Genomic DNA, 27,991 nt, shown 5'->3' on the forward strand with positions numbered 1-27,991 from the left:
GGGTATTGGAAGCTCATCCCACCACATCCCAGCAGTGTGACTTTGGGCAGGGCGCTGCACCTCTCTGTGCACCCTGAGCATGGAAACACACAAGTTAAATGCCTGGTACACAGCAAAGTGGTAGTGCCATGGCCAGCAGTGCCAACCCCGCCACCCTGGGAAACTGAGGCGGGCCCCAGGGTTGCACCCGAGTGCAAGGATTGAATGGCCAGGGGGACTGGCCCACGGCACCTGGCGCCTTGCCCTGTGCTGGGTCCCCAAATGGCAGGGACTGGGCAGCGCTGAGCAGTGCTGCTGTAGCCTCGGGCCTGTTGGGCTGTCTCCGAAGATGCGGGCCACCCACCCCACCCACTCCCCTTGCGGCCTTGGTCTCTGCCGCTCTCAACCTCCTCAAATACCCCCCCTTAACCTCCTCAGCCCCCACCGAACACTGCTGCTGCCTGCAGCTCACGTGTTGGCCCCACCACCGCCAGTACTAGCGAGTCTTCCCTCCTCTCTGCACTCCGCCGCCCTCACCCCAGGGATAGCGGACTGGTCTGGGTCACTGAGCCCTAGCCCAGGATCAGGACCTTTTATCCATATGCCCTTCCTGGAATCCTCTCCACCAACCATCGTGACCTGGAAGGATTAAAACCCAGGTGCTGTCATGTTTAATTTGCGGCCCCCAAAAGACCCCCAGAGACCCAGATCAAGGTGAGCAGCAAAGAGGTGTTTATTGCAAGCTAGGTCAGTCCTCCATGCACAGCAACTGGGGGCGCTGAGAGGCCCCAGCCCAGGGCCTGCAGCAGTTTATACACTCTTTGGGGAAGGCAGGCACCCCACATCCATCACAGCATCTCTTAGCAAATCACCACACACCGCGGAAAATCCAACAACAATTCTAAAACAGGATTAGCGGATTAAGAATATGGAAAGGATTCTTAGTTCAAGGGTTTGATGCAAGTAAAATGATTGGTTTAAACCATGAGGGTGTGGCAAGGGGGGCAGGAGCCCAGCTGCAGGGCTTCTAGTTTAGATATTGGCCACCACACCTAGATGGGAGCATCTGGAATTTCAGATATTACAATATCTTGGCCTATCTTCAGCGATCATCATCTGCGGCTTTTTTAGAACTGTTTCCACAGAGCTTTTCTGTGGTATTTTCCTGACTTTAGGACTATAGTAGGTCAAAGGTTAAGTTTCAGAGCAAAATGAGGTCCCAAGAAGAATGAGGTTGCTTGGGTCTTTCAGTGGATCTGCAAATTAATACAAATCTGGAAATCTGTATGAAGATTAAAAAAAAAAAAAAAAAAAAAAAAAACTAGAAATGAATACTGAGCCTATTCTGTGCCTGAGGGCTTAGGAGATCCTAGTTTTGAACTCTGCTCTCTCCTTCACTATTTATTCAGGATCACTTTACAAAGCACTCTTTCTTGAGGCCGTGACTCTCATCATCTTAACACAGTTACCCCAGGTGCTTCCTGTGACCCTGGCAGAAAAAAAAAGCAGGAATGCTGAGAGAGTGTCCAGAGACTGAAGGGAAGGGGCCCAAGTGCATTCCATTAATTGTTTTCCTTGATGATTTAATGGTTCCTTTTTCTTTGTTTTTTGCAATGTTAAATTATAGGGAAAATACTGAAAATTGAAAAGCAAATGTTTTCATGAAGCCAGAATTAGACAGGCAGTCAGTACAGATAGATAACTTGAGTCAGGCAAAATCAAGAAGACCGATTTTGAATGATTCCAACCATTTGGAGACTGTCCAATAAGGGAAGAATTTTAACTCTCTCAGAGTTCTTCTTTGACCCCTGTCAAGAACCTCACCCCTCCACCTGTAACCAAGGTAATCTGTCCCAAGAATTCCCCCTCTTTACAGGAAGCTTTAAGGTGGTTCATTTGTCTTTCGCTCTCTGTATTGCTCTTCCTCCTTCAGCCCACCTGTGTTCCACCTTTGGGCCACCCCAACAAGAATTTCTTGGCCTATTTCTAGGCCTAGTCAAGGATTCAGAAAAGAGAAAAATAAGAAGAAAAGGCATGAGAACAAAGGAAGCCTAGAATACAAAAAAGGACAGAAATCCTCACTTCTTCGGACACCAGTGTTGTTGTTGTTTACCAGTGACGAGTCCTTGGTTCCCCAATGTTGAAGTATAACACCAGAGAAGCACGCTGAGGCAAGGTCAGAGTGGAAAGTAGAAGTTTATTAAAGGACAGCAGAAAAGACGTCTCAGAGGAAGAAGGAGACCCAAGAGGTGGTATCCGTGGAAGGGTCTTCTTCTCCTTTTTATAGCTAAGGTTTTCTTTTAGCTTTCCTGCATTTCTGTCAGGGTTCCTGTCGTTTGTTCTGTTATCTTTCAGTGATTGAATGTAGGTGTGAAGGCCTGAAGAGTGGGGAACATGTGGGCCAAAGGTAGCCTTGTGAATCCAGCAAGAAGAGCTGACCAGATTCCCTCTAAGAGTGGATGAATGTAAGAAAAAAAGTTCTCACATCTGTTGAGAATTAACCTCTGAACTATTTAACCAAACATTGGCTTATCCTGTCCTTGGATAAGGTGTATCCAGCAAAGAGATGAGAAAATTGGGAGGCTATTCTTTTAAATTACATCAGGAGGGGGCTTGTTTCTGCTGCAGAGCTCAGAGGGTTCTGTCTGAGAAATCACATCACCATCAGCATACTCAAAGACAGAATTGAGTGCTTTCTTCTGACTGGGAGTTCAGGAATTCACAGGGATAGATAGATGATATATAGATATACAGATATATAGATATAGATAGATATGATGTATAGATATATAGATGTATGGATATATAGATATATAGATAGATAGGTAGATAGGTAGGTAGATAGATATAGAGAGAGATTGATACATAGATACAGATATAGATATAGATAAAGCAAGAGGTATTTTAAAATAAAGTGCATGCATGGCAGGCTGTCTGACCTGAGCCAGGGCTATAGCATGGATGATTATGGAAGAAGAAATGGTATGTGTCACCATCACACAGAAGTTTCTAATGGTTCTTCTGCAGGAACATCACCTCTCATTTTTCCAGAGACCCTGTGTGAAGACTTCCAGAGCTGTTAAGGACCTCCAAGGACATCCTGCCTGCCCCAGCCCCCTCTTTGAGTGCAGAATTTCTTATTTCATGGCAGGATGGGCCAGGAAGAATTCTAGACAGGTAGGGCTGTCCAGCCAGCTTCAACTGGCAGATCAGAGTCATTGCAAGGCCACCAGGCCTTGGACAGAAATGTTGGGGTACAGGCTTTAGATGCTGCCAATGGACCCACCTTCTTTCCTGTTTCTCTTCTGACCACCAAAAGATAGGAGCAGGTTCTGTAAGGGTAAAAGAAATTGAAGTTAAAGCGTAAAAGTTAAAGGGTAAAAGACCGGGTGTTGTAAAAGTTTCTAAGTTGCAAGGTCTGAGTTAAAATGTAAAGGAGGTATTGTTAGGTTTCTATGCTACCTGAAAAACCCGAAATTTCTGTAGCTGTTAAGACAATGCTTAGAACCACCCAGTAAATATTTCCCCTGACTATTTGGTTGTTTAGGGCTCTGTGTGGTCGCACATAGGCATTGCAGGGCCTGGACCAATCAGTTTAAATGTAACCCCCTCCTTAGGAATGACCTATCACTCCAGCCTGACCTGTTCCCGCCAATGAATGAACTAATCATGTTTAGGAGTTGTTGTTCAATTTTCCCACGCCTCATGATGATTTGTTCTGATGTATACAAAGCCCTCCGCCCTCCCCAAAAAGTGTACTTAAGCAGTGCTCAGCCCCTGCTCGGGGCTCTGGGCTGCTTTCCCTTCTTGAGTGGGCACGGAGCCCCAGCATGCTGGCTCAATAAATCCCCCTTCTGCCAATTGCATGAGTGGTCACTTTGGTGGTCTCTTTCTCCGACGTTTTGCGGGACCCTTACAGTTCTATCTCCCTTTCCATGACACAGGTAGGCCCTCTTTCAGTCCCAAACAGCCTGCATGGGAGGTTTCATGAACTGTTATGCTCGAATTCAGGACCCCCAAAGACCACCAGAGACCCAAGATCGATGTAAGCAGCAAAGAGGTGTTTATTGTGAGCTAGCTCGGTCCTCCTCGTGCACACACAGCAACTGGTGATGCTGAGAGGCCCTGAGCCCAGGGTTTGCAGCATTTTTATACATTTTTTGGAAAGGGCAAGGACTTCACATACATCATAGCCTCTTTTAGCAAATCATCACACACCGCAGGAAAATCAAATAACAACTCTAAAACATGATTAGCACATTCACTGGAGGGAACAAGTTGGGTAGGGGTGATTGGTCAGTACAAAAGGGGTATTCATTTGATCTGATTGGTTTAAGCCAAGAGGGGTATATGTGCTGAACTACATGGTTTCCCAACTTGTTATCAACCACCATAAACCACTGGCATCCCAGGTATTTCCCTGTCTCATGCTGATTGGTGGCTGCTAGGGGGCTGCTATGGGTCCCCACCTAGCCTGACTGAGTCAGGGACACCTGGTGCAGCAGATCTCTCCTGTAGATAAACAACTTAGCAGGGTGGGAATGTGCCTAGGAGTGCTCTGTGGGTTTTTCCAAGGACAAAGGTCATATCCCTTCCTTGGACAGGCTTTGCTCTGAGATAGAGGCTGGTTTTTCACAACAACAATACAACCTAAAGACTAGGTTCCTGGGGAAGGAGCCTTCAATCTGCCCAGACACTGGCACACTGGGAAAGAAGCAGCCAGACCTATACTAGTGGGTGGTTGCATGTGTTGCACCTGGCTACCTGACAGATTCAAGGAGAGTACATGGCCATTGCTTCCTTACTGCCCCCTTGACAGGATGTCCAGGGAAACATGGATTCCACAGATAGATGTATCATTAAATGCAACAAAAATGCACAATTCTGAGGCCCTGGGTTCAATCTCAAGCACAAGTGCACAGAAAGCATACTGTCTCCTTTGTAGACCTAAAGCAGTATTCTTCTACAAAGCAAACACAAGTCTGTCTCAAAGGAACATGAGATGGGGGAGTGTCTGAATGAAAGGAGGGAATTTAGAGTTATGTGGTTGGTTCTCTCTAAAATGGCATTGACCTTGACAGTGGTGAAGGTGAGAGATGGGAAAGGAAGAGAAGGAAGTGAGGCCTGGTAACAGCTGTCTCATGGCCTCATTCTAGGCCAGACAGGCAGTGCTTACTGACATGAAATTCTCAGGACAATCTCATGAGATCTGTGCTATCAATACTCCCATTTTGCAGATGAGAATCTATAAACACAGACAGCCCTTTGCTTGAGGTTCTCCAGTGAGGCAATGAGGAAGATGGATTGGAAAGGGGATGGGATTGGTTATAATGCCTCCTTTGGTTCTTTGCGGGAGCTGTGACAACTTTTCACTGCAACCACCCAGCTTTCTCTCACCTCAGGCCCTTTGCACATACTATACATTCTATCCTTTTCCTTGACTCCTTCCTTCTCTCCTTCAGCATGTTAGCCAAACCACTTTTGACCCTTATTTTTCTGGCTTCATTTGTACTATCTTTTTTCTTCTCAGGATTTGTTCTAAACTGTTTAAACTATTATTCTCATGATCTTCTATTAAAAGTTAGCCTTAGGGCTAACTTTTAATACCGCTAAGCCACAATCACCCCCACCCCTCAGGGGCTGGGGTTGTAGCCATAGAATGCTCGACTAGCATGTGTGAAGCCCTGGGTTTGATCCTCAGAATCACATAAGAATAAATAAATAAAATAAAGGTATTGTGTTCAACTACAACTAAAAAATATATATTTTTAAAAAATAGTTAGCCTTAGTTGGGTGCGATGGCACACGCCTCTAATCCCAGGGGCTAGGAAGGCTGAGGCAGGAGGATTGCAAGTTCAAAGCCAGCCTCAGCAAAAGTGAGGCACTAAGTGACTCAGTGGGACCCTATCTCTAAATGAAATACAAAACAGGGCTGGGGATGTGGCTCAGTGTTGGAGAGCCCCTGAGTTTAACCCCTGGTATCCATCCCCCCAACAAAATCCTCAAGAAAAAAAAAAATAAGGTTTTTTTTATCATCTAGCAAACAAGCTCCAGCAGGGAAGAGTTGTAATCCTTCTGCATTGTTGTACCCTCAATCTTGGCACACAGTAGGCACACAATCAATAAATAAATGTTGAATAAACAAGTGAACCAAGGAAGTTATAAATCTTCCTCCCCAAAATGACTGATTCTCAGGGGCTGATGCAAGTTCTCCCCACAGAGAGTGAGACTTTCAAGTAATTAACCAGCAAGCAAAAGGTGCAAATTTCAGATTGCATACATACATGTGACAGGTGTCATTTAAGGTAAGTGTGCATATGTGTGTGCACATACAAGTAGAAATGTGTAGGTCACTGGGTCACTTACTGCAAAGCATCTTTTTTTTTAAACTGGTAATTGGGACTTGAATACAAAGATGCTCTACAACTGAGCTCCATCCCTTGCCTTTGTGTTTTATTTTGAGACAGTATCTCCCTAAGTTGCCCAGGCTGGTCTTGAATTTATGCCCCTTTTGTCTCAGCTGCCCTGATAACTGGGATTACAGGCATGTGCCACTGTGCCTGGCTTTCAAAGATTCTCATAAAAGACTCTGGGAACTCTTCAGGATCTAATTTAGAGGCCTCAAAAGGAACTCTAACATAGGATTTTGTTGGGGGTAGGGGGTGTATACCAGGGATTGAACTCAGAGGCACTCAACCACTGTGTCACATCCCCAGCTTTATTTTGTATTTTATTTAGAGTCAGGGTCTCACTGAGTAGCTTAGCACCTCGCTTTTGCTGAGGCTGACTTTGAACTCGCAATCCACCTGCCTCCGCCTCCTGAGCCACTGGGATTACAGATGTGTGCCCCTGCGCCGGGCTCTACAGTTTTACAGGTTTGTTTTTGTTGCTGACTGGACTCTTGCATTCACCAGATCGCTCTGGATGATACACTTGCCTCTTCTTGGAAATTCAGAGCAGCAGCCTCACTTGCTCCATGTTCAGAGACACATTCTCAAGATGCATCATTTGGGAGAATGGCAGCTCTTTGGCTTCCCCTCCTCCAGCTACATGATGACTGAGGGAAAATGTCTATTTATTTGAGCAAGTCTTCTTTGTTTTAAAAATCATCAACTTGTAATCTTTCTTGCATTTATGATGTTGGTTTTTTACAGTTTACTCTGAGTTTCCCAACCACTTCTCTGAGCAGGGCAGAAGAAGTTGCCTCTTCTAAATCTTGATCCACATAAAGCAGATGAAATTGAGGTCAGAAAATGCCTTTAAAGTGTTATAATTGCCATGTGCAGTGGCACAGATTTTTAAGCCTAGCAGACCTGTAATTCTAGCAGGCTTTTCTTTCTTGGAAATCCCTTGCAGATAGCCATAATTTTTTTTTTTTGTACTGGAGCTTGAACCCAGGGGTGCTTAACTACTGATTTCCATCTCCAGCCCTTTTAATGTTTTATTTTGAGACTAGGTCTCACTATGTTACTGAGGCTGGCCTCCAACTGGACATCCTCCTGCCTCAGCCTCCTGAGCCCTGTGATTACAAGCATGCGGCAATATGCCCAACTGAGAAAAATAACTTCTATTTTGCTTTACCCACCATTGTTTTGAATCTCTCCATTAATGCAGTTATACTAACATTCTAACTAATACAATATTAGATCATCACTTGCACAGCTGTGAGTGTTCAGCTGAGGTCGGAGGCTATGATGACACAAGGGCTCCTGGGGAACCCTGGGTGACTTTCTCCTCCTGAGCAGCAGTACAGAAGGAAAGGCAGGCTTGATCCCAGGCTTGGGGGTTCAAAGATAAGATGGGACAGAGGTCAAGGCAGGCAGGGAGCAAAAGACTTGGGAACCAAGTGACTGAGGGCCTCAGTCTTGGGCTGGAGAGAAGAGAGGTGGAATGACTTAAGGTGAAACTTGATGGGAGTGAGAAGCTGAGAGACGGGATAGATGGTTTGTCCAGTGCACGGTTCTGGAAGGTAGTTCTCCATAGGATTATTGGTGTATGTTTCATTGCATTGATCTGGCATTTTAGTACCTATTAGTGGATAAAAATATAATTGAAGCCAGGCACAATGGCATATTCCTGTCATCCCGGTGACTTGGGAGGCTGAGGCAGGAGGATTGCAAGCTGGAGGCCAGCCTCAGCAACTGAGTCCCTAAGAAACTCAGTGAGACCTTGACTGTAAATAAAACATAAAAAAAGAGTGGGGATGGGGCTCAGTGGTGAAGTGCCTCTGGGTTCAATCCATAGTATAAAACTAAAGAGCATGGATTCAACACTGTGTGTGCGTGTGCAGGGGGATATCTTCTAGAACCTTCTTTGAATTCATCAGAAGTCTTATCTAGAAGCTTGTTTGTAGACTGTGTACCACGTTCCAAAATTAAAATTAAAATGGTAAATATGTGTTCTCCACCTTCATAATGTAAAGCAGTATAGGGATAGAGGCAAACATTGACTGAATAATGATGTCAATGATTAGAATAAAATAATTAGATTTTAAAGTCAGACTAGAGAGGACAAAGAAATCACATGGGAGTCAGGAGCCCCCACAGCTGGGCTGGATCTCGGGCGTGTCTTCACCCTCCTGTGAACTCACTTATCCCTGGAAGTTCTGTATTTCTCTGGATGCATTTTATTCATCTGCAAAATGGTGCAATGCCATTTGCTTCTGATAAATTCTCACTCATTTATTAAGATTCTGAGTAGGTGCCAGGCATGGTGGCGCACACCTCTAATACCAGCGGCTTTGGAGGCTCAGGCAGGAGGATCGCTAGTTGGAGGCCAGCCTCAGCAACTTAGCAAGTCTCTAAGATTCTTAATGAGACCCTGTCTCTAAATAAAATACAAAATGGGCTGGAGCTGGGGCTCAGTGACTTAGAGCCCCTGGTTTTAATCCTTGGTACCAAATAAACACCCAGAATAACGCTCCTCGGGGCCACCCACCCCCTGGGCTCAGCTCCTCAGCCAGGCAGCAAAACTCTTGGCTCCCTCCTGCAATCACACCCTCAGAGCTAGCTGGAAGAACCTGTTGCCAGGGAAGTCAACCCAGAGCCACAGCGGGAAGTGTGTGGGCGGAGCTCTACCGGCAGCTGCGATGAGCACATGCCTGAGCCAATGGAGAGTGGCGGTGTTCCAATATCCTCCAATGGGGCACCGACAGAGGCGGGCTCTTGCCAGCCGCCCTTGTAATGGCCCTTGGTAACCCCTGGGCGGGTGCAGGGTAGTGGCTCCTGCACTGGTTGGGCTCTGGCTGGCACTTTGAAGATCGAGGAGGTGGAGAGCACCACGAAGATGCCGCGCATCGCCTCGCACAGCCACGGGAAGGGGCTGGGCCTCAACGAGAGTGCCCTGGTCAAGCAGGCGGCCTCGGGGCTCCTGGGCCAGGAGAATGCATGAGAGGGATGGCGGGCGGGGCTGGGGGGCGTGGGGACCTTCCCGGCATTCGCCCCGACTCAGTGTCACTTTGGTGCCCGGCGTTGACCCCGGGGGCGCTGCCCACAGAACCACACTGTGGCCCCTTTTGTGTTTATTCCGAGACAGGATCTGGCTGAGCTGCTGACGCTGGCCTCCACCTTACAGTCCTCCTGCCTCAGCCTCCAGGTGCCCTGGGATGACAGGCCTGCACCATCGTGCCCTAACCCTAACCATCCTTTTACCAGTAAGTTCTACTTTTGTTAAGTGGCAACTGTACCAAGTCCCTTCAGTTATGGTATTTATTATTATTATTATTATTATTATTATTATTATTATTATTATTTTATTATTATTTGCAGAAAAAAATGGCCTATCTATAGGCCACCGAGTTTAGTAATGACAGCTGGAGGTTTGCACTCCACCACCTCTAAGCTGCTGGACCCTAGAGTCATGGCCCATGGTCTCCCTGGAGGCTGAGCAGCTACAGAAACCTGCAATTTATATGAGCTTGTGACTGTGGCCTTGGAGTCTCCTAGTAACAGAAAGGGCCAAAGAAAAGCCTCTGGTTTCTTGTCTATGTCTTTTTTGGAGGGCGGGGGGAGCCCTAAACCCCTGAGCCCCTCCCCAGCCCTATTTTGCATTTTATTTAGAGACAGGGTCTCTCTGAGTTGCTCAGGGCCTCACTTTGTCTGAGGCTGGTTTTGAACTGAGATCCTCCTGCCTCAGCCTCCCGAGTCCCTGGGATCACAGGTGTGGGCCACTGTGCCCAGCAGACTTTCCTCTCTCACCTCCACTGTCTGGGCACCCAGAGCTGTGCCTGGAGGGTGCTGGCTCTCAGGGTTGGTTGGACAAGTCTGTAAATTGTTTGGACCAGGGACTGCATTTTTTTCCCCACTGAAACACAGTAATAGTGACCATTTCTCCCCTCTGTGCTGCAGGCATGTGACATCATAGAAGAATTAATTGAAAGCAGGAAAATGGCAGGAAGAGCCTTGCTGTGGGCCGGACCCCTGGGAACTGGAAAGGTGCTTGTGTTCTCGTTGATTTCTGCTGCCCAAGAGGACGATTCTCACGTTGAAGCTAGTTGGAATATGCATCTTAACTAGTCTTTGTTTAGCGACGTGGGTCACATGTGTGTTTAAGAAAGGAATCTGATCTCAACTCATACTTCTAGAATGAAAATCATCCTGGTCAGAGGGAGGGGAAAGTCCTAAGAGGGGTCTGGTCTCTGGGATGGTCCTTGAACTCTTTCAAGTCTCCTTTGCTTGGGAAATGTATCTCTTTTCCTTTTTTTTTCTCTTCTTTTTTTTTTTTTTTAACCAGTTATTGAACTTGGGGGCAATCAACACTGAGTCACTTCCCATGTTTGTATTTTATTTAGAGCCAGGGTCTTGCTAAAGTTGCTGGGGGTATTGCTATGTTGCTGAGGCTGGCCTCCAACTCGTGATCCTCCTGCCTCAGCCTCCTGAGTGGTAGGATTATAGGCATGCACCACCGCGCCCAGCTGAAAATCCATTTCTGTTGGTCCAGGGCCTCGTAAAAAATTGTGATGGGCTGTGGCTGTGGCTCAGTGGTAGAGTGCTCGCCTCGCATGTGCAGGACCCTGGGTTCGATCCTCAGCACCACATAAAAATAAATAAGTGAAATAAAAGTATTGTGTCCAACTACAACTAAAAAATAAATATTAAAAAATTGAAACAAAGATATTATGTCCATGCACAATTAAAAAAATATTTAAAAATCTTCTGTGGCACATTTTTGGAGGGGGAAAATGAGTCAGCCAGTATTTTTTTGAATGCGAAATTTGCCCACCACTATTTTGGCTACGTGCATGATTGACAAATAACAGAAACACAATTTTGATCTTCAAGGGGCTTCTAGTGTTTTCTGGGCAGAGAAACAGGAATTCTCCTGATGGCACAAAATGGCTCAGTTGAGTCTGAGCTTCAAACTGCTGACTGATTATAAATGCTGGAATTGGGCAGAGGGTTTGATAATTCCCCCCAATTTGGGCTTTCCAGGGGACAAAAGAGGACACATGGTGGAGCTTGTTGGGATCTGCAAGGGGATTGGTCAGATCCTCAGGCTTCCCAGAGCTCCTGGTCTGGGCATGGCTTGTTCTCTGGAAGGGCCTCTTGGCACAGGAGAGTAGGAGCCTGCACTCTTGTATGTAAAGAAGTGGGCTCTTACAAGGGGTGGTGGCCCCTGCCTGTCATCTCAGTGACTCTGGAGGCTAAGACAGGAGGATCACATGTTGGAGGCCAGCCTCAGCAGTTTCACCAGGCTGTAAGTGACTTAATGTGACCCTGTTCAAAAATAAACAACATAAAGGTCTGGGCTACATCTTGGTGGGTATTGATTGATCAGCTGGGAGGCCTGGGGCAGGCCACTTGACCTTTCAGAAGCAGAAACACAATCATCTGTGAAAAAAGCTTGAATTCTAATTTTGAAGTTGTACATATGGAGTTGCCAGGGTGTGTTTTGTGGTGTCTGATGGTGGATGAAGAAGTCCTGTGTCTGGGGGAAATTTTTTGAGGCTGGAATGCCATACAGTGTGCACTTACAGGAACATTAGCTTGTCCAAGTCGTCTTCCATTTTTTGGGGTGGTGTTACCAAGAATTGAACCCCAAGAATTGAACCCAGGAGCTCTCGACTCCTGAGCCCCATCCTCAGTCCTTTTTACATTTTATTTAGAGACAGGGTCTCACTTAGTTGCTTAGGGCTTCGCTTTTGCTGAGGCTGGCCTCCAACTCTTGATCCTCCTGCCTCAGCCTCCCGAGCTGCTGGGATGACAGGCCTGCGCCACAGCACCAGCATGATAGCTGTTTCCTTCAGTGCTGTTTTACTCAGTGTTATTTGGTACTTTTTGTCTTCCAGTGTTGCTCTTAAGAAGTCTGATTTTCAGGGTTGGAACCTTCCTTTCTGGATGTTTTGGAGGTACTTTTGGATAGGGCGCCCTCCCCTGATTTCCCTTTCTTAATGTCCACAGGGCTTTCTGAGACTCACTGTTTGGTGTCGTTGGTGTGGACAGTCGCCAGCTCTGAACCCCTGAGCTGTGGCCTGTTCCTGTTCTCTGTGTGCTCTTTCTGGAAGTCCAGCTAGGTGAGATTAGCTCTGAAGTGATTTTCAACCTGGGCTGGTTTTGCCCTCCAGAAGATCTTTGCCACTATCTGGAGAGTCATCTCTTGTGGTTTTCAAAACATGATGGGGGGACTCCAGTGTTAGTGGCCAGCGATGCTGCCAAACAACCTGCACTGCAAGGCTGTACCCAAAAAACAGAGAAAAGACTCTCCTATTTTTTTGGGGGGGCTTCCAGGGATCAAACTCAGGTGCTTAACCCCTGAGCCCCATCTCCAGCCATTTTTGTATTTATTTTAGAGACAGGGTCTTGCTGAGTTACTCAGGGCCTTGCTAGGTTGCTGAGCCTGGCCTCCAACTAGCCATCCTCCCACCTCAGCCTCCCAAGCTGCTGGGATGACAGGAGTGCACCCCCACACCCAGCTCTCAGTTTCTTAATCCATAAAATACAAGTTAGCAGGCTGGGATTGTGGCTCAGTGGTAGAGGGCTCGCAGAGCATGGACAGGGCCCGGGTTTGATCCTCAGCACCACATAAAGATAAAAGCATTGTGTTGTGTCCATCTACACCTAAATCAGTTATATTAGTTCCGTCACCTATATCAGTTCAATATTTATTGCTAAGGGGAGGGGTGCTTAACTTTATAATGGCTTGATTTTTGAGAATTTTTTAAGATTTAAGTTCTTCCCCCAATTTAGGGCTGGAACAAAATTAAACTTGTTTCGAAGAAAAAAAAATTTAAAAATAAATATGAATAATGCAACCCTGTTCAAAAATAAACAACATAAAGGTCTGGGATGTGTCTTGGTGGGTAGTGATTGATCAGCTGGGAGGCCTGATAATATTAAAATATTAAAAAAATACAAGTTAGACTTTCAAGATGACAGGCTATGGAAAGATCAGTGAGATATAAAGAGCTCCATAGGAAAGGGTAGGTATATGTGCCTTTCTTCCATGAGTTTCTTTTTTATAATATAGTTTTTTAGTTGTAGTTGGACAGAATACCTTTGTTTTATTTATTTATTATTATGTCACACGGAGGAAGAAACCCAGGGCCCTGCACATGCTAGGCGGGTGCTCCACCACTGAGCCCCAGCCCCAGCCCAGCCCCTTCCATGAGCTTTTAATTGGAGAAAGCTGGACAGAAAAGGAGCCATTCTTAACCAAGTATTGTTTCTATTTGAATGGAAGGGTAATGGTCACCCCTTCAGTATTAGGTGGAAGGAGGCAGGGATGCTGTTCAGTGGCTAGTGGGCACTGTCTTTGACACTGGAAACTGAGAATGGGGAGTTGGGGGCTGTGAAAGAACAGGGAAGAGTCAGGCACAGTGGCTCACAACTGTAAACCCAGCAACATGGGAGGATGATGCAGGATGATCTCAACGTGGATGCCAGTCTCAGCAGCTCAGTGAGACCCTGTCTCTAAATAAGAAAAGCTGGGCCTGAGGCTCAGTGGTGGAACAGCTGCCTGGCACATACAAGGCTCTGGGTTCCATTCCCAGGAACATCAAAATAAAACAGATGAGCACTGCCACCTGTGGCCTCCCCTGGGCCTCATGGTGTTGGAATCGCATCCCTCTGTGTTCATTTTCCCTTTGCTATTAGAACACATGCTTTGGGCTTGCCAACTCAGGTGCCTAAGCATTCGGGCAGCGAGGTAAGCAAAGTGACTTGCTCAAGCCCAAGGATGTGGTGCCCTTTCACTAAAAGAGGGCCACTGTGTCCAGACCTGGTTTCTCAACAGAAACCAAATAGTTGGATTTTAACAGGAAAGTTCCTAGGGTTCAAAAAATGGCAAGAGCTATGCACTGTGGAACATGCCTTTAATCCCAGTGGCTGGCTTGGGTTGCTGAGGCAGGAGGATAGCGAGTTTGAGGCCAGCCTCAGCAGAAGCGAGGCCCTCAGAAACTCAGGGAGACCCTGTCTCTAAATAAAATACACAATAGGGCTGGGGATGGGGCTCAGGGGTTGAGGGCCCCTGCGTTCAATCCCCCCCCACAAAAGCCAAGTTTAAAGGCACATATAAAACTACATGGTCCCAATCAAACCATCCTGTGGGCAGCTTGTTGGCTTCTTGTAATCTAAACAGTATTTTAGTTCGCCAGATGAGGCTGTCCAGCATTAGCACTATTGTGTGCTCAAGACCACCCTAGAAAACAGGGAGAAGATCAGAACTAGAACCAACCTCTGCCCCATGGGCTAGTGGATTTTTCCTGACAGCATTCGCTGATCATCCCCCATGTCGGCTGCTCAGAGCTGAAACCAAACGGGCATTGAAAAGAGGAGCCTTCCCTGGTCCATCTTTGAAGCAGTAGCTTCAGTTGGCCTTGTTCCAGCAGCTTGGGAGGCTGAGGCAGGAGGATCTAATGTTGGAGGCCAGCCTCAGCAACTTAGTGAGGCCCTCAGCATCTCAGGAGGCTCTGCTTGGCCTACACACCTAGGGTCTGACCTCATTCTTATTTCAGAGATGAGGGAGGATGAAATGGCACTCAGAGGCCATGGCATTTCCCAGTCCTGGACCCACTTGAGAGCATATGCTTTCTAAAACTTGGTATTTGATGACATGTCTGTTTCACCAGGTTCTCTTTAGCATCTGCCAACCAAAGTTATGTTACTGAGCATCAATTTATAATTGACCACAGGGCACTGTCAGGGGGAGCTTGTGCAGACCAAGCCACCGCTTACAGATTTGGCCTCATGTATTATCCATTATTTTCTGGCCTTTTAACATAAAATAAAGGTCATGTAATAAATCCTTCCTGATTTGTTAGTGTTGTTTATTTATTTATTTATTTTGGTCCCAGGGATTGAACCAAGGGGCACTTAACACCTGAGCCCCATTCCCCAAACTTATATATTTTATTTAGAGACAGGGTATCACTGAGTTGCCCAGGGTATTGATAAGTGGCTGAGGCTGGCCTCCACCTTGCCATCCTTCTGCCTCAGCCTCCTGAGTCTCAGGAATCACAAGTGTGCAATACCATGTTCAGCCTCTTGAATAAATATTTTTATAGATGGGTTTGAATTATGTTTTCAAGACTGTAAAATGAAAACCTTTCCTTTCTTGCCTCTGTAGACAGCCCTTTCTCTGGCGATTGCACAGGAGCTGGGGAGTAAGGTGCCTTTCTGCTCCTTGGTGGGGAGCAAAGTTTACTTCATGAAGATCAAGAAGACAGAGGTGCTGATGGAGAACTTCCGCAGGGCTATTGGTGAGTATCACATCAGTGTGAAAGATGGCTGTTGCTTCTCCGGTGCTTTGAATCCTTTCATCTTAAAAATGCTCATGTTCTTTTGGTGCTGTTGACAAGACAGGCAAGAGTAGCTAGCCATCCAAGCAGCTTAGGGGGATGAGGTAAAAGGAACACAATTTGGAGGCCAGCCTCAGCAACTTACTGAGGCCCTGAGCAACTCAGCAAGACTCTGCCTCTAAATAAAATATAAAAAGGGCTGGGGACAGGGCTCAGTGGTCGAAGGCCCCTGGATTCCATCCCTGGTACCCAAACGAATAATAAATAAATAAAAAGACTAAGCAGTCTACTTGGGGAACTTTTGATTTAATGCTGAAGGAAAGAAAACGCAGTAGGAGGGTGCAGCATTTGGAAGTGGGGAGACATCATGGGACCCTGTTTCACCCCCCACAGCCACCTGGTACCCCCGTGGCTGGCACTCTATCTTCCTGTGGTTCCTCTTTGTGGGACTGGCTCTGCCTTTGATCTTCCCCAGCAGGTCCCTGTAAGCACTCAAGTATGGGGCAGGCTCTCTCTCTCTCTCTCTCTCTCTCTCTCTCTCTCTCTCTCTCTCTCTCTCTCCTTTTGAGACCATGGCTGCTGAGCCACCCCTAGCCCCTGTGTGACACTAATGCTGAACTGAAGAGTTCTAATTCTGAACTTGTGTCTAGAAGCTAAGCTTTGTGTCACATTGAACTTAGGCTTTTTATTTTTATTTTTTGGTACCAGGAATTGAACCCAGGGGCACTTCACCCCTGAGCCCTTTCCCCAGCCCTTTTAATATTTTATTTAGAGACAGTGTCTCGCCAAGTTTCCGAAGCTGGCCTCCAACTCTCGATCCTCCTGCCTCAGCCTCCTGAGATGCTGGGATTATACATGTATACAACTGGGTTTTACGTTTAAAAATTTTCTCTCTATTGTTTTTTATTTCTTCATATCTTCTTTTATTTTCCCTTTTCATGTCCTATTTTTCAGGATCTCACTATGTTTCCCAGGCAATCCTGGAACTCCTGGGTTCAAACCATCCTCTTGCCTCAGTATGCTGAGTAACTATGGCTACAGATGTGTGCTACGGTGCCTGGATTACTTTTCCTTATTTAAACATGTGCCAGTGATTTTATTCAACTCATAAGTTAAACATATGAACCATATTCCAACAGCTCAGAAGGCTGAGGCAGCAGGATAGCAAGTTGGAGGCCAGCCTCAGAAACTTAGCCAGACCCTGAGCAACTAAGTGAGACCTTGTCTCTAAATAAAATATAAAAGGGGCTGGGGATGGTGCTCCAGGGTTCAGGGCCCCTGAATTCCATTCCTGGTACAAAAAGGAACCAAGAAAAATATGTGACAAGTAAGATATTACTACCTTTCAAATACCTGGATATTAATATTTTAAGAACTTAAATTTAAAAAACACCATTTTTCTGGGATGGGTCAGGGGCTCAGTGGTAGAGCACCCACCTAGCATGTGTGATGCCCTGGGTTGCATCCTCAGCACCATATAAAAATAATTAAAAAAATAAAGAAATTATGTCTATCTACAACTTAAAAAAAAAATTAAAACCCCCATTTTTGTGAGACAAAAACCTGATAAAACTGGCCTTCACACAGTTGCTTGTATTTCAGTGGCTCAGTGGGAACTGAAATGCTTTAAAATTTGAAAAAGTAGAGGTCACCAGGCACATTTGATGGGAGTGGCCCCTGGAGTGGTGTGGTGGGGGACACAGCAGGGCTTTTGGTGGCAGCAGGTGAGGAGAAATTTCTAGATCCTACCACAGAATAAAGGGCAAGCTGTGGTGTCCCCTCAGACAGAAGCCTGCTTTTCCCACATCTTTGAATTCCTGCAAAGCTGCAGAGAGAGGGAGAGAGGGTCATCTGTCCCCGTCTGTGCCACTTCCTTGATGTGATAAAGTCCCTGTCAGGGACTTAGAAACCTGAGCCAGCAGATGAAACCTGTGTCCTTTGTGCTGTCTTGGCCAGAGACAGCGCCCACAGCCTCTCTCTTGGCCAAAAGCTGGGCCCATGGTCCACTGGGCCTTCCTCTGTCTACTTGTCACCACCAAGAAACTTCTAGACAAATATGAGTGGCTGAGAGTTGGGGATGCCTTTCTTCCTCTCCTGGAGAAATTTAATGTCACTGTCCCCTCACAGTGAGTATGGGCAGGCATTCCATTTGGAGGAATTTCCTCTTTGCAAAATAGAAATGGTTCTATTAAAAAAATCAAAGTAGGCTTAAAAGCCCAGAATTTTCCAAGCTTGATAGAGTTTTCTGATACCTTCATGTTGTCTGGAAAATTTATTTTTTTTGTACCAGGGATTTAACCCAGGGGCCGTCGACCCCTGAGCACCGTCCCCAGCCTTATTTTGCATTGATTTAGAGACAGAGTCTCCCTGAGTTGCTCAGGGACTCAGTGTTGTGGAGGCTGGCCTCTAACCCATGATCCTCCAGCCTCAGCCTCTGCAGCTACTTGGACTCGAGGTGTGCACAGCTGCTTCGGGCTTTGTTTGGGAAGCTTGTTTTGGGGTTCAGGAGCTGTGAATTTGGTTCATCAAACACAGAATGTGGCTACCCTGTTGGATGTTTTCCACAAGCCCCACTTATAGGCTCTCAGGTGGATCACAGGCAGAGGAGAGCTGGCCCTTAGCTTCCAGTCTTGAGTGTCCTTGTCCTGGTTGGGTTTCTGGAGAAGAGAAGGCAAGGGACAGGGTGATAAGATAATGCCCCCCTTTGCCACAGTCTGGCTGGGCACAAATGCCGCAGTCTGGCTGGGCACAAATGCCGCAGTCTGGCTGGGCACACAATCACGAGCCACCACACAGCTTGTAGATTCAAACAGCAACTCTTTATTCCCGAACTCACACCAGCCGTCTACCATCACATTCTGGGGAAATCCACGTTCTCTGCCCAAATCCACGTTCTCTGCCCAAATCCACACCCACTGGGCTTCTACCTCCAAAAGAATGCTGTCTAAATCCCGTGAGAACTCAAGGGGAACTCAGGCAGCAGGATACGCCCTATTCCCAGGAGGAATAATCTTAAACCTTAAACCTGGAACCTAAACTGGGAACGCCCTAAACACGATTATCTTAAAACCGGGAACACCCTAATCTGCCTTGGTCCTTGAGCAAGGTCACCTACATTCAATGTCGCTGCAACATGTCAGCAACATGGGGTACGCTGGCAAGGAAATTGTCATACCTACTTGGCTAATGGCTCCCAGCATCTCCCCCCTTCTGATTAATTAAACAACAAGCAATGTGGCTTAAGGACCGTGCCTGGTAGGTTGTCCAATTCAACATATGGTTCTTACCCGTCATCGGAAAACTGACATTTAGGCATCAGCCTCCTGTCTTAGGTTGATACCACTGTAATTGGATCATACCCGTCACTGACTACCGGTCCAGCATAAGCCATTGGCCCCCAAATTTTAGACCATCACTAGCAGAAGGGAGGAGGATACAGAAATGCCATGACACCAAGCCAATTGACGGCTCCTTGGGAAAAAATTGCATCACTGGTGACACCATCAGCAAAGATATGTCAGCACTACCACAATTAACATGGGGTGCGCTGGCAAGGAAATAAAAATTGCATCACTAGTGACACCATCAGCAAAGATATGCCAGCATTACCACAATTCGCTGCACCAAACGATAGTTACATAGTCCAGGCAAGTTCTGCAAGCAGTTCAAAGCAGAGGAATCTATCAATATATCCATTTCCTCCCAAAATCCATTTCCTCCCAAAGTAAGTTGACTCCTTGATTGAGCATTACTTGTTGAGTTATATTCATTGATGCATCAGTTTATACAGCTTACTGTGATAGCTATCATAGAAGCTGTCTTCACCGGCACTGGGATGGAGATGGGAATTCTGGCAATGATGCTAAAAAGACATTATCCTGAAAAGAATTATTAAATATAATGAAAAGGAAAGGTGAAAGTAAACAAACAGATCTGTTAACCTACTTTAAAAACAATCCTTAACAGCCTTTTACCTAATTTAAACTAGTAAACAAACAGATCTGTTAACCACCTTTAAAAACAATCCTTAACAGCTGTTTACCTAATTTAAATTAAACCATTTAAATCACGTGATTAAAAATAATAATAATTCGGATCCATTTTTTCATGAGCGCTCCTCATATAAGAAATATGGACATACGCACATACAGACATACAACACAAAACACAAGAGTGTACACAAACGTACAACACATAAGAAAATAGTAAAGGCCTTGTAGCTTTACCTAGGTGAAATCTCCATTGCAATGTTTAAAAACTCCACAGTCAAAAAATAAAACTGATCAGAAAAACATTAACCTAGGTTTGTATGAGCTCAAAAAATAAAAATAGAACCTTATGATGTGGAAAATGCAATAATAAAATAGCTATTGAAAAAAGCATCCTGGTTAATCACTGTTGCAGATGTAAGAATGGCCAAGCTGGAGTTCTGGATATCAGCTGTTATGGATTTGAGTCAAATCATCTTCTTTTCGATCTGTAGAGACTGTTTTAGTTAATCTCTCTGGAATCCAAATGGGCTGCTGTTCTCCCTGTGGAAAAACACAAACAGACCCCCGACTCCAGACAATCACTGGGTCAGGACCTTTCCATTGTCCTGTTAGAATATCTTTCCAAAGTACTTTAGGCTTATGTACATTTTTTGGATACATATGTCTTTCTGCAGCACTAAGTCCTGATGAATCCAAATTTAAAAAGTTTAGAGTAAAAAGGGTTATTTTAAGTTTATCTATGGGGGATATATACCCCTTTTCAATTCCCTCTTTTTGCTTTAATAAGTATGTCTGTATCTAATAGTTGTCTTAGCTTTTTGCATTTTCTATCTGCAATACCTTACTTGATATTTTCAACCATTTTTTATCTTATTTCTATCTTCTAGTTTTTTTTTCCCCCTAAGGTTTGTATTTTTACCCTTAGTTGCTTATTTTCCTCCTAGTTTTTTTTTCTTCCTATTTTGTGGGTTTAAAATTCTTGTCTTCCTACATCTTTTCTATCTTTCTACATCTTCTTTATCTTTTTTTCTTTTTAACTTTCTATACTTCTGTCTTTAAAGTTTTTCACTTTAAATTTTTAATCTTCTTTATCTAATTATCGTTTATCCTATTATTTTCTCATTTTTTTTAAGCAATGCCTTTAAGATTAACTAAGCTTCTTTCCTCCATCATGAAGGCATTTTAACCACCTTTAATTTAACCTTTTAAAGCCTTTTAATTATCATCTATTCTGTACTTTTAAATGTACTTTTTCACCACCTACAACTTCACTCTTTTAAACGAGGCTTAGATTTTGTTTAAATCGCTTCAATGTTAGTTTACATGGCTGCCCATCAACCAAAGGCTTTTTTTTTTAACTCCATTGAGAAGCTTTGTCTCAATCTGCCATGTACAAATACCTTTTTCTTCTTTCTTCCTTTCTCAAGCTTTTAAAGTAAGTCTAGTTTCCTCAAAATCTTTTTAAACGGCATTTTACAACTTTTTACATTACCACACAGAGATTATCTCATCTAGAAACATTTCTTTTTCCTTTAACCTTTTATATTAAAATATATTTCCACAACTTGAATCTTTTTCTATCTCTTTTTTAACCGTTAACCCTTTTTATAAATTCACATTTTGAAACAACTCTTATAAAATTTCTGATTTAGACAAATTACTCCACTTTAATAAGATGAAAGACTTTCATGTTTTTATGATACTATAATACTATAATTGAAACCCAACTGAAAATTTTTCTACTTTTTGTATATAAACTACACGATAGAATCTTAACACTTAGTAACCTTATTTCAGCAAAGACACAGACACAAAGCAATATTAAACATTTTTCCATTTACCAATTTATGAAAACACACATAATGTTTAAATATATTACCTTATGGAACTTAATAAGTAAAGAGTACTTGATTTCATATTTAGTGGTTGCTCCCAGCACCCCTTGAACCGAGGGAAGTGGCCTGAGTGTCTGATCATGTGGCTGTGTGTCTCTGCCTTTGGGATATTTCCATATCAGCTCACAGGGATCCTGATGGCCACCTGCCAGCAGAAGTCTTTTGTGGCCTCCCCATTTGTTGGGAGAGCAGCGACCCTTTTTTTTTTTTTTTTTTTTTTTTTTTTGAGGAGGGGCACCAGGGATTGAACCCGGGGATCCTAACCACGGAGCCACCTCCCAGCCCTGTTTTGAATTTATTTGGAGACAGGGTTTCCCTGAGTTGATCAGGGCCTCACTGAGTTGCTGAGGCTGGCCTCCAGCTTACAATCCTCCTGCCTCGGCCTCCTGAGCTGGAATGACAGGCCTGTGTCACCGCTCCCAGAAGAGTTGCTCTCCACCCATGATGTTGTCACTGGGTTGTACTGTAAGGTGACTTGTCAGTTCTTGTGCTGTGGCAGTTTGAGGTAAGAAGGTTGTTGGTGAGGAGGAGATGTATGTGAAGAGAAGGATGGTCCCACTTCTCACCATGTACCCATCGGCCATCCCTTCCAGGGCTGTGGATAAAGGAGGCCAAGGAGGTCTATGAGGGGAAGGTGATGGAGCTGACGTCATGTGAGACCGAGAACCCCATGGCAAGACCATCAGCCACGTGATCATAGGGCTCAAGACAGCCAAGGGCACCACACAGCTCAAGGGGAGTCTGTCCTGAGCCCTGTCCTCAGCACTGTGGCACAGGCAGGTGGTGTGACCTCTGTGTCCCCCTTTCCTTGGCCTCTGCACTGTTGATGCCATATGGGACACTCAGGATAACACCGTGTAGTATAAAGGGACACCTCGTAAGGACTAGGACATAGGTCCCTTCATAAGGTAGGTCTTTCTTTTTTCATTGCTTCTGTGAGTTGTGTGGTTAAGTCAAGAAATTGTTAATGCCATCTCATCCCCCAAATGACAACCATTGGCCAGCCAGGTACAGTGGAGCATGCCTGTCATCCCAGCCCCTCAGGAGGCTGAGGCAGGAGGATCACAAGGTGGAGATCAGCCTCATCAACTTAGTCAAGGCCCTGAGCAACTCAGTGAGAGCCTGTCTCTAAATAAAATACAAAATGGGCTGGGGGTGTGGCTCAGGTATAAGTCACCCCTGGGTTCAAATCCCCAAACTGCCCCCTCACCTCCCCAAAAAGTCTAAGTGGACATAATTTTGTTTTCTTTTTTCTTTCTTTTTCATAATATTTTTACTCATCCACTGTGTTATGACTGACTCACACTAGCTCTGTACCTCCCCTGCTGCATGGCCAGGTCCCCTGCTGTGAGCTTGGGGAGGTGTTTTACCTGTGGCTCATCACAGCTGTGTGCCCGTGTGTGCAGGTGCCAAGAATCTCATTTCCCCTGTTTTCCAGATCAAGTCTTCAGGCTCAGAAAGAGGCTCCACAGTCATCCTGTGTCCAGTGCTGGCTGAGGGGCAGGGTGATTGTGAGTCCTCTGGTGCTGGGTGACCCCTGAGAGTCCTCTGAGCTCTCTGGGGCTCAGTTTCTCATCTCTAGACCACTCTCCATCCACCATAGAATCTCTCCATCTTTCCCCCTTTTATAACTTGATGATTCTTTGATCCTCTGAGGTAGTTTCTTGGTCACAGCTTTATGGAGATCATGAAAATGTCACTTCTTCCAAGGGCTATTTTTCTGTTTCCTAATGGGGCCTTCATCTCAGGAGCTTGGCTCCACAACCTGTCTTTATCTCTTTAATCCCTCATCACATCCTGTCCATCCTGGATTAATGAGGTTCTGAGAAGGTGGCCCCTTCTCAAGAATAACACCTTGAGAAAGTTCTTCTGGAAAATCAACCGAATAAAAGTGCCTGAGGTGAAAAGAGAAAAATTGTCCTCTTCCCTGTAGGAGAGAGGACACAGAAACACAGTGGAAATTTGAGCCATCCATCACTCTGCTTCGACCAGCTTCTCAAAGAAATGAGCCTAACAGAGAAGAGGAAAATTGTCTTCCAAAACAAAGGTGCTACCCACCTCTGATCCCAGCAGCTTGGGAGGCTGAGGCAGGAGGATCGCAAGTTCAAAGCCAGCCTCAGCCAAAGCAAGGCCCTAAGCAACTCAGGGAGACCCTGACTCTAAATAAAATGCCAAACAGGGCTGGGGATGGGGCTTGGTGGTTGAGGGCCCCTGAGCCCAATCCCTGGTACCCCCAGCCCCCCCAAAACTCATGTCCTTCTGGGCAGTTTTTCCACATGGATGAGATACTGGGACAGAAGGACCTCAGGTGTGTTGTGTGGAGTTGTGAAGTGTCTGAGTTTGAAGGAGGCTTATGAATTTTTTGCCTAGGGACTCCCCAATCCTGCTCCTGTTTGCCAGTGCCCCAACGAGGCCAAAGAGGCCAGGTCCTGTTGAGCTTCTGGCAGCTCTCTTGGGGTGCAGTTGTGAACATGATCCACCCATTTTAAGTTTGTGTAGCACACAGGATTTTGATGCATGACATTGTTTACACTCTCCATCTTAATTCTAGAATATTGTCATGACCTTCCAAGGGACCTCGTTCCCATGAATGTTTAGTCCTGTGAACTGAACCCGTAGCGCTTAAGCAGGGAGCCAGAAGCCTGCCCTTTTTATTTTGATTTGTATTGTTTTGAGAGAGAGTCTCCCATTGCTAAGTTGCTGAGGCTGGCCTACAACTTGGCGATCCTCCTGCCTCAGCCTCCGAGCCCCTGGGATGACAGGTGTGCACTGCTGTGCCTGGCCTCTCAGGTCTCTTCCGGAAAGGTGCCTTCCCTCGGGGTCAGGAGGAACTGGAACATGCATCATGGTGGTCTGAGTCCCCCTTTGTCTGGTTTGGTTTGGTTTTAGCTGAACTCCAGCATTTTTTAAAGTCTGCAGAAGGAGCGAGTGGAGGCCAATGACGTCATCTACATGGAGGCCAACATCGGGGCTGTGAAGGTATGCTCCCCGGGGACAGTGTTACACATGAGGGTCTGCCAGGGGGACAACTGGGTAACTAGGGTGTCACTTTGCTCATTGGTGGTGGGTGGGGGAAGGTCAGCAGCTGTCCCTTTACCTAAGTCACCTTGGATTTCTCTGTCTTCCTCTCCTCATGACTTAAGCAGGCAGAGTGTGCAAGACGCAAACCCTGTCGGGGACAGGGACCAGATAGCCTTTGTCCCTTCCCACTGCACCAGGCAGCATCTTCCATTTTCCTTTATCTCCCTGGTGTCCCTCCCTGAGTCCTAAACCTGGGGACTGCACCAGGTGGCTCGTCCTCTATCTGCTGCTGCGTCCCATGGTGGCTGCACCTCTCTGGTGCATGGATGAGCCTAAGGCCTCGTGTCACCCATAAATCACCACCTAGAAAAGCCCGGGACCCCGGCTCCAGTGAGTCCCCTGGATGCTCCTTTATCAGGAGTGAAATGAAAAGGGAGAGAATCTTCCAGAAAGTCTCAGGTGTGGCCCGGGCGGGTCTGGGAGCCAAAGCGGGGCCCCCGGCTGTGGGGAATAGGCAGAGGTTGCTGTTGGGGGCCCTCGGTGGGCAGCGGAGACCTGGCTGTCACTGAGCTCTGTGTGGTCCCGGTGCCCCATGGCTCTGCTGGCAAAGGCAGAGGCCACGGAGTTCGCCCTGGAGGCCGATGAGGACATGCCCTGCCCAAGGGCGACATGCACAAGAAGAAGGAGGTCATCCAGAATGGGATATTGCATGACCTGGATGTGGCCAACACCAGGCCCCAGGGACAGGCTCTGCTGGGCCAGCACATGCCCAAGGCCCTGGGAACCAGTTGTCAGGGCCGTGCTGTCCTCCTGAAAGCCCTCTGAGAGGCTCAGCAATGAGCACGACATGAGCTTCGGCCCCTTTGTCCCAATGTCCAGATGCTGTCACCGCTGATCTCTGGGCGTTGTCTGCCCCTGGCCGCCTGCCAGCCTGTTGGGGGCTGCTCTCCACCCCGGGCTGGGGGTTCCTGGCGGGAGCCTTCACAGGGCTTCAGACAGCCTCACGGAGGCTCTGGCCTCTATAGAGCAAGAGCTCCAAATCCTCCAGCTCCCAGCTGGCGCTGCTCTGGGCCCCACTGGACAGAGAGTCAGGTTTGCTCTTCATCCTGAAGGGGCCTCCTCCTCCCCACCAGGAACGGGCTTTCTGCTGGGAATCTGGTTTTTCTTTTAGTCCCTTGGAGCTTTTCCCAGGAGAGGCCAGAGACTCTTGAGATTGGAGTTTCTTCCTTCTTGGCCGGAGGTTTTTTTTGTTTTGTTTTGTACTGAAGCTTAAACCCCAGGGTGTTTACACATGGAGCCCCATCCGCAGCCCTTTTTATATTTTATTTAGAGACAGGGTCTTGCTGAGTTGCTCAGGACCTCACTAAGTTTCTCAGGCTGGCCTCCAAATTGCGGTACTCCTATCTCAGCCTCCCAAATTGCCAGGATTTTTAAAGACATGTTCCACCACACACGACTCTGCTTGATTCTTGCAGGTCAGGGGAAACCTCAAGGGGATCCCTCTGAGTTCAGAAGCCCCTCATCCCTTCCAGGGGAGTGTGCTGGGCCTGTCCACCTCAGGCCTCCAAGTTGAATGACATCAGGGACCCACAGGAGGAAGGAGGATGAGCTTTGGTAGCTGCCTTAGAAAGTCCTCTCAGGTACAGGGGGACAAGATGTCCTGTCCATGATGGGCCAGTTGATGAAGCCAAAGAAGACAGAGATCACAGGTAGGACACATGGCAAAGCCAAAGCCTGGAGCCAAGTTGAAGCCCTTCTCTGACAAGCTCCTGGCTCTGAGCGCCTCCCACTGCGTGGCTCTGGGTCTTCATTCCCTTTAGAAGCCATGGCCACACTGTGTGCTCTGGCCCCACAGAGGTCAGCATCTGCTTCTCTTGAGGTCCCAGAAAGGTGCCGAATTTGACACCAGGGAGTGGGTCTCCCTTGCTCCTTTATGGACTTATTTATTTATTTATTTTTTGATGCCGGTGATTGAACTCGGGGGCCCTCGACCACTGAGCCCCGTCCCAGCACTTTTATTTTTTATTTAGAGACAGGGCCTGGCTGAGTTGCTTAGGCCCTTGCTAGGTTGCTGAGGCTGGCCTCCAACTTGTGATCCTCCTGCCTCAGCCTCTCTGGCTGCTGGAATGACAGGCATGTGCCATCGCGCCTGGCTCTTCCCTAATTTTGTGTCCTTCTCCGGACCATTACCACTTTACTCCCTGAAAATGTAAGTTCAACATGAATCCACTGTTGCCTTGAGGCATTGCAGCAGCCTAAGCTCCTCCATGAGTGGCCAAGAGCAGATCTGTCTCTGAATTCGGTTTTGAGAGCCATGCATCATGGCTCTGGGCGAGGACAGGCCTCAGATACCGGTTCTTTGGGAACAGCTCCATCCTGATGACAGGGGACGCTGGTTTGGAAGGTGAGGGCTGAGACCTGAGGTGGGCCTGCTGTTCTGTAAGGGCTGATGTTTCTGGGGCCAAGGCTGGGCCTGCTCTGACCCTCCTTGCTCAGGTTTCCTGGGGAGAGGATTCTAACTGCACTTGATGGAAAGCTCATTAACCTAAGCATTGTCATGCACGGCCCCCAAAAGAGCTCCTTGACTGAGTGCAGCAGAGGGGAATTCACATTTGAAAACACATCTCCCTGGAGCTCCCAAATGAGGTGTCTTGGCATCAGGGTCAGGGCTTGATGGGGCAGCTCCTGGTCATTGTGCCCCACACAGCTCCACAAAAGGCGTTTTGTGGCATTTGGGGGCGATGATGCCTGTTTTATTTTTTTTTAGATGAGGGTTCAGGGATTCAACTCATGGGCTCTTGACCCTGAGTCCCATCCCCAGCCCTATTCTGTATTTTATTCAGAGACAGGGTCTCAACTGAGTTGCTCAGGGCCTTACCACGTTGTGGAGGCTGGCCTCCAATTTGTGATTCTCCTGCCTCAACCTCCCAGGCTGCTGGGGTTATAGGCGTGTGCCACCACAACTGGCATGATTCTTGTTTACAAATGATGACACCAAACCTGGAATGGGTCCAGTACCCAGCCTTGGGTCAGAGAGCCAGTAGGAGAACCAGGCTGCAGGGTTGGGTCTTGATTGAATTTAGGTGTGGAGAAGAGAGCAGGTGACATTTCCCCCACTGACTGGGACCCTGCCCAAGGCGAGGTCAACAAGGTGGTGAACAAGTGCATCGACCAGGGCGTGGCTGAGAGGGTCCCCAGCATGCTGTTTGTGGACGAGGTGCACATGCTGGACATCGAGGGCTTCAACTCCCTGCACTGAGCTCTGGAATCTTCCATTGCCCCCATCGTGATTTTTGCCTCCAATCGAGGCCACTGTGTTATCAGGTAGGTGCTGCCAGCTGTCCCTGCTGCCCGGGTCTGTCCCCTCCCAT

At 46.8% G+C, this 27,991-nt stretch overlaps 1 pseudogene; it reads left to right on the forward strand.

Moving 5' to 3' along the window:
• Positions 1 to 328: 328 nt before the first annotated feature.
• LOC139707867 (ruvB-like 1) lies at positions 329 to 27,980 on the forward strand (annotated as a pseudogene).
• Positions 27,981 to 27,991: the final 11 nt, after the last annotated feature.

Source organism: Marmota flaviventris, chromosome 12 (assembly GCF_047511675.1).
Source record: "Marmota flaviventris isolate mMarFla1 chromosome 12, mMarFla1.hap1, whole genome shotgun sequence".
In the NCBI taxonomy this organism is placed as follows: domain Eukaryota; kingdom Metazoa; phylum Chordata; class Mammalia; order Rodentia; family Sciuridae; genus Marmota; species Marmota flaviventris.